We start from the raw sequence: 7,387 nt of genomic DNA, 5'->3' as shown, positions 1-7,387 counted from the left end.
TCTGCCTACTGGGAATTGAAGGCCAGCCCTGCTGGAGCGGGACTTGCTCTTTCCCTTGACTTTTCCACCTTTGCCGCGACCAGACATTGTTCAATATTCTTTCGTAATAAGATGAGAGGAAAAATTGCGGCCTCCCATGAATCAAGTCAGTTTTGTTACTACTTCAAGCGTGCACCCGAGTGCATCAAATGAAAAGCAAGGCAGTTGGCGCGAATTGAAACACGTACTGTAATTTAAATGAAGTCGATAAATCGGCGGACACATCTAATTTTGCTGAACGAGTGAGTCATCATGCCACCAAAAACTAGCGGAAAGGCTGCAAAGAAGGCTGGTAAAGCCCAAAAGAATATCTCCAAGGGAGATAAGAAGAAGAAGAGGAGGAGGAAGGAGAGCTATGCCATTTACATCTACAAAGTTTTGAAGCAAGTGCATCCTGACACTGGCATATCTAGCAAAGCTATGAGTATCATGAACAGCTTTGTTAATGACATCTTCGAGCGTATTGCTGCTGAAGCTTCTCGTTTGGCCCATTACAATAAGCGGTCAACTATCACCAGCCGGGAAATCCAAACAGCTGTGCGCCTTCTTTTGCCTGGTGAACTTGCCAAGCACGCTGTAAGTGAGGGTACGAAGGCTGTTACCAAGTACACAAGCTCTAAGTAAAAATCTTCTTCAAGATTTTTCATTTCAAACGGTCCTTGTCAGGACCAACACATTATTCGAAAGAGTTAAATCACGAAATTTGCTTCATTCTGTTATGTAGAAACACCTTGAAATCCAATTTCTATATGCTGTTAGTAAAAAAGTAAAGCACATAGCGGAGATGTGTCGTGCTTGTATACGAAAGGCATTTACTCGCCGGAGATCTACACTTAGTCATAATAATTTACTTTTAAAAAGTGGTAATACATTCCGTGTTAAGTATAGTAGTAGGTGCACACGGATCGGAAATCAGGTTATTTTAATGTGCCGTGCAAATAAACAGGCTGTTAGTGTAAGAAATAGTGGGTATAACGCTTAGAATATCGATTAATCGCTATGAAATAATGTTGATAAATTATCTCTTGAAAGTACTATAAAATTAATGTTTCTAGTATTTTCGTACTTGAAGGATAATGAAATTTGAAAAAGAGATGCCAACAGCACCTGGTGTTCCCAGGCGGTCACCCATCCAAGTACTGACCAGGCCCGATGCTGCTTGACTTCGGTGATCGGACGAGAACCGGTATATTCAGCATGGTATGGCCGTTGGCGAATGCATATGGCTTCGAGTGAGTTATTGTAGCTACGTAGGTTTGTCGGTGAATACTCAAAAAGACCAGCGCGTGGAAAGCGTTGCTAATTGTTTTAAGTAATGCATGATTACGAAATTATCGTGGTGAACGATGTGAGAATATTCGTCTTTGTGAAAAACAAAATTAGAAAAAGTATACCAACAGCACCTGGTGTTCCCAGGCGGTCACCCATCCAAGTACTGACCAGGCCCGATGCTGCTTGACTTCGGTGATCGGACGAGAACCGGTATATTCAGCATGGTATGGCCGTTGGCAACTACCTTTTCTTCAATGTCCTGTTAAGGAAGTATGTTTTAAGTAAGAATTGACATTATTAACTATAAAGGCAAGCATATTAACGTCGTTAACATTACTTGGAATATACTAATATTCGAATAAATATTTGAATGTTCGAATGATGAGTGATTCGGATGTTCATAGTGCCACTGTGTCCTATCGAGTTTACTATCACGAACCACGTATGAAATTGTATATAAATAAATAAAAATAAATCCTTTATTAAGTATTGATTACAGGAAAAAGGCAAACTTACATTCTTTAATGTACACAATGAAATGTATGAAAGATATTTTTAAGATATGTTTCACTTACCCTTTATAACGCAAGGTAGTTTTCAGTGTAGCATTCTCTTCAGCTGCGAGATAACGTAAGGCAGATGATCATTCAGTCGTGAAGCACTAAAATGTAATATACATTTTAACTATTATCGATAAGAATTATTTACTGCAGGGATGCAAATAAAGTGAGGCAAATTAGTAAATAAAAACCGATACTGTAACTGATAATATAATTAGTTGTATCTGTATTAGTTGTATATACAGTAATCGCACGATTATCCGCGGAGTTGGATGTTGGCATAATCGCGCATAATCAGCAGTATGAGCAGAAAAGGGAAATGAAATGAAATATTTAGATTTACGTCGCATACTTATACCGGTTACGCTAAAGGAGACGGTGATGATGAGTACTGAATGAAGAAAGTGGGAGGAAACGGGAGAAACCCGAGAAAACCCATGAGCACGGTCTTTATGCACGACAAAGTTCACACGGCACGAGCTGGGATTGAATCAGGGACCCCAAGCACCGGAGGCCAAAAAACGGACAAAAAGTCTTTCGTGCAACTTTCGTTTTCGGTAAAAAGTTTACACATAATTTAGAAAGAGTAGTTTTCTGGTCTTTTTATTTCACAAGTTGGTTCATGTCTATATTTTTTACATGCATAAAAAATTTTTCAACTCCCTTGCTTATTTCCTGTTAAAGACCTCTACCTCTGATTGTATTTTTTGCACATATTCTTATTGTTTTCAGACAACATTTCTAAAAGCGTAATTTATCGTCAGCAAGAAAAGAAAAGGAAAGCCTCGGATAGTGGAATGTGTACTGTATATATATATATATATATATATATATATATATATATATATATATATATACGTATTAGTATATAGTTTTATTTTATACGTCTCCTATTATTACACAATGTGCAGATATTGTCAAAGCGCAAGTAAATATGTATAACTCCCCGTTCTGCACTTAATAACTTGAAAGAAGTTCGGGGAAGGTAGTGTAACAGAAAGTGCAAACAGAAATGAGGGTTTAAAGGCATTTAATATTATTCCGTAGTAGTATGATTTTTTGTAAAAAAATATATATATATATATATATATATATATATATATATCTAAACATACATATTCAATGATATAGTAAGAGGTTAGCAGCACTGATAGAACTGCAGAAAGTACAAAACCGTTAATAAGAAAGAGAGAGAGATGGTGGCCGCTTTTGTGCTTTTCATTGGCTAATTCCGAATTGCGCGCGAATACGTACGAGATTTCTTTCTTTTTCCTCTTCGCAGCCCAGATGTTGCCAATTAGAAGTTTTTAGTACTACATTTGTATGAAAATGTTGCCTTTAAGAAATGTGGTTTGCATACAGAGAAAAGAGCAAAATGAATATTTACCTTAGTGGGCATGAAAAAAGACGAAACATTTTGCAAGATGGACACACGAACTTCCTTAATGCAGGCGTTCAGTACATTATTGTAAAGAAAAAAACACTAAAAAGAATTACTTCAATATCCCTAGCAACATTCAACAATTCATAGAGAAAAATCTTTATTTTGAGAACAATGGAAAACTATGTAATTGTAGATAACTACTAAATTTAATGATTAAGGAAAACGTTTAGGCCCGGCCCTTCAGAAAGAAAGTGCACAGAATATTCTCTCATGGAAGCAATTGCAAAATCAACATTTTGTTTGCAGTTATAATTAGAGGATCTATATACAGGGTGTTCGAAAAAGAATGTATCCTCTTGAAAGAAAATATTCTCTGGGCCCCTAATCCTTTATATACCGAAAGGAAGTTTGTATAGCATTTTTTCTTACCTTCGTTAGAAGAATTGAAAGTGACTACTATCGTGACACGGGAGATATTTGATCGATAGTCGAATTACTCACATACTCGAATGAACACGTCTCTTGTAAGGAGAGGAAAGGCTTCTGTGATCCGCTATCGCAGCTGTGTCATATCTGCAGAGAATGTTAGGACACAAACGTGATCTTTGAGAGCCTCGTGAAAAGAAGTCGCATAGTATCATGTGTGGAGACATCGGGGCCATCTGAAGAACGCTTCATCATTAGGACCAAGGGCGAGTTACGAAACACTCTGGGATATATTTATTAACATAACTTCTCGTCATTCTGCAAGTGTGGTGGAGCTCCATCCTATTGGAAAAGGAAACCTCGGGAGCCCTCTTCATGTGTAGGTATCGTTCACATCTGAAGCATGTGAAGATAGATTACTGTACTATCGTGTACCTAAAATCATTTTCTACGAATACGAACATGTCTACACTGAAGGCAGTGCAGCTTTTTTTCTCTTTTTTTTGGTCATGTATTGTAACGCGGGGCAATGCACACAATAACATGTAATGTTGTGTATCATCATAAAGGGCCAGGGCGATGATTGGATCTTGATGGACGTGGAGAACTGATAGGTGATGTGAGTGGTATTGTGATCTATGGTTGTATGTTTACTGATGAATGCATAAGGAGAGGTGAAGGGGTTGCCTTTTTTTTTATGTCGATCGGGAGGGAAGCGATTGGGAAACTTTTGACTTTGTTTTTCAACCGAATATATTGATTGAATAGGTCGCCGACAATTTTACGGGGCGTCACGTCGTTGCCTTTTTCATGTCGATCGCGAGCGAAGCGAGCGTTTTTTTTTTTTTTTTTTTTTTTTTTACCGACAATATGTATTGAATCGGTTGCCAACACCTTTAGAGGCGCGTCACGTCCTTCTTTGTGTGCTGATCGCGAGCGAAGCGAGCGCGAAATTTTTGACTTTTTTTTTTTTTTACCCACAATATTTATTCAATCGGTCGCCAACACTTTTAGGGGTGCGTCACGTCCTCTTTTCTCTGCTGATCGCGAGCGAAGCGAGCGCGAAATTTTGACCTTTTTTTCTCTTTTTAATTCTTTTTTTTCTTTAAGAAAAAATATTGATTTCATAGGTCGCCAACATTTTTACGGGATGCAACATCGTTTATTTGTTTTTCCAACCGTCTTTCTGTCTTGAGCCCCCGCCAAGTTAACTTTATGGTGGACAAAAACTATGTGCGGTGGGTTACCGCGGGGTTCTCCCGTTTCCTCCCACTTTCTTCATTCCACCACCATTTCAATCATTTCTCATAATCAGCGCCTCTTTTAGCCTAAGCGGCATAACGTGGGACGTAAAACAAAGATTTCCTTTAGTTGCTTTCTGTCTTGATTACGAGCGCGAAATTTTTTACTTTTTTTTTCTTTCTTTTGATATTATTCATTTAATAGGACGGCAACACCTTTACGGGCCGCCGCGTCGTCGTTTACACTTCTTCAGCCCATATTCTTTCTGCTTGTTCGTTTTCCGGCATCTTGTTATCACCGCCCGCGGCAATGCCTATGTCTTTCATCGCTTTTTGAAGCAAATCTTTAATAAATATGCACTCTCACATTTCTACTAATATGCATACCACAGTGGATAGACTGTAACTAGGAAAGCAGAAGCCTGCATATCATATTATTTAACAGTTGAAAGTGAACTGCCATTTTAAGTTTGATTTTGATCAGATGAGTGCAGTTCAACTCGTCGACAATTGTGAAGATTCTCGAGGTTAGGGACCATCCATTTTGTGCTTTGTAATGAAAATGGCTGCAGCCAAACTTCTCTGATCTGAATGAAACTTGGCATGATGATACATCTTGACCTGCTCTACAAGTTTATTTAGTATTTTCCGTTGCGCAGGCTTTTGCTTCTCCAGGTTCTCCCATGGAACTGAGAAACGTATTCAGTCGAACTTCTGCGGTAAGTCAGTATACCATCCTGAGAAGTTTGATCGAGATAGCAGAGGTTCGACTATTCGTTTTTCAATTCCATGTGATATTACAACACGGTGAACTAAATTTATATAGAAACACTTTGATTTTGTTTTGTTTTTTGCTAGCATTAAACTGAGAAAATGTTATTCAATAGACAGAGAACACCACTCAAAGAAAAGTACATCATAAGAATATATATATGGTTGCTGTGGTTCTCGGTTTAATTTGCTAGTTAAGAAACTTGCTCTAAATAAGTACATCTTACAGGTGAAAAACTAAGCCAGGCGATAGAATTAAATATAAAGTTATACACTTTTATTTTACGTTTACTAGTGTTGGGTTACTACTGTAAAATAAGTCAGTATATATGAAAGATAACTGTATTAGGTACTATTTTCCACCGGCGGTGTATTCTTGCATAGTGTACTTAATGTTTACAAGCGGGGCGCTACTAGTATGGATGCATGACAAGTGCTATTGAAACTCGAAAACTAACTGGTTTCCACTACCCTTGCTTATACGTATACCCGCGTCGCCTTCGCTCCTGTTCACTTTGGACGCACATTCTTGCTATCGCTCAGGCCCCCAGCTTTCTCCTGTTTTGGCTCCCTTAAATAGTATTCGTGCTTTTTATTGGCCACCTGGCAAAGCACTTGTAATGATTTTACACCAGTAACTCTAAAATACATGTGTATTACTTTATTTAATTCTGTCGTCTGCAGAATTTTTTTTTTCGTACAAATATGCCTTTTCATGCAGAACACTGAATTTTGCCTGTAAATTTTTGAGAATATGCTGTGACGAAACTTGAGCACCGTTCTTCTTTTCTTTCTTATCACGAGTCTTCTTTAGCCTAATGAGCACAATCATCACACGATAACGACTATTCTTTTCATTTAACTTGTAAACAAGTTGAACTAATAATAATAATTGATGTACAAAGGAGAAGTGTCCTACATATTTGAGGTAAAAAATAAAATAAATATACTTCTACTTCATCCGTGTTTACAAAGTTAAATGTTATCGATTTACAAAAAATGGTCACCTATCCACACACTGACCAGGCTCGACACTGCTTGACCATACATATTAAAACATCGGTCCCACTGAATACACAAGTAGTAAGCACATTCACATAAAAATAATTAGGATTACAGTATATAAAATGCGTTAATTAAAATAGCAAATGCCTTACCTTATCAGAGGCGATCCAAAGCCACTGCACATCATCTGCTACGCACACTATATTCCTCCAATATTTCACTCACTTCCTATATCACGCAACAGAAAATATTAATAAAATTCACTTAGCAACATTTTCATTTTTAATCAACAATACGTATAACAATTAAGAATAAAATTAATTGTGAGCACATTGTTATAATTAGAATACTGTTTTTATTCGTTTACAAATATGGGATTAATATAGAGCTGGCAGCAACAATATATACAACTCATCCTGTATGTATCGTAAATCCTAACTTGAGAAGACATCTCTGACGCAAACAATGAGACAAGAAATCAAATACTATATCCGACACATTTGGGGTTTATTGAACTTCAATGTTGGAAGATACCACCTTGTCGGTAGTACAAATGTAATATCCTTACAACACGCGGAACTTTTGCCAGGCATATCTAGGAATTTGGGAAGATTATTTGATATCCTTAATGTGCAATGTATGATTATGACGCATTGTTATGTACACGCAGACGGAACCAGGACAATCTA

At 37.5% G+C, this 7,387-nt stretch overlaps 2 non-coding genes across 2 annotated transcripts; both read right to left on the bottom strand.

Annotated features, from left to right (window-relative positions):
* Window positions 1–1,134: 1,134 nt before the first annotated feature.
* LOC145676269 (5S ribosomal RNA) lies at window positions 1,135–1,253 on the bottom strand. Its single transcript, XR_014129364.1, has one exon. It is a non-coding gene; the product is annotated as a 5S ribosomal RNA (ribosomal RNA).
* Window positions 1,254–1,430: 177 nt separating this feature from the next.
* LOC145676248 (5S ribosomal RNA) lies at window positions 1,431–1,549 on the bottom strand. Its single transcript, XR_014129344.1, has one exon. It is a non-coding gene; the product is annotated as a 5S ribosomal RNA (ribosomal RNA).
* Between the last annotated feature and the right edge of the window lie 5,838 nt (window positions 1,550–7,387).

Source organism: Thermobia domestica, chromosome 18, assembly GCF_964235325.1.
Source record: "Thermobia domestica chromosome 18, izTheDome1.hap1.1, whole genome shotgun sequence".
In the NCBI taxonomy this organism is placed as follows: Eukaryota; Metazoa; Arthropoda; class Insecta; order Zygentoma; family Lepismatidae; genus Thermobia; species Thermobia domestica.
Note: the sequence above shows the minus strand (reverse complement) of the source record. Positions and strands in the feature narration are given on the sequence as shown.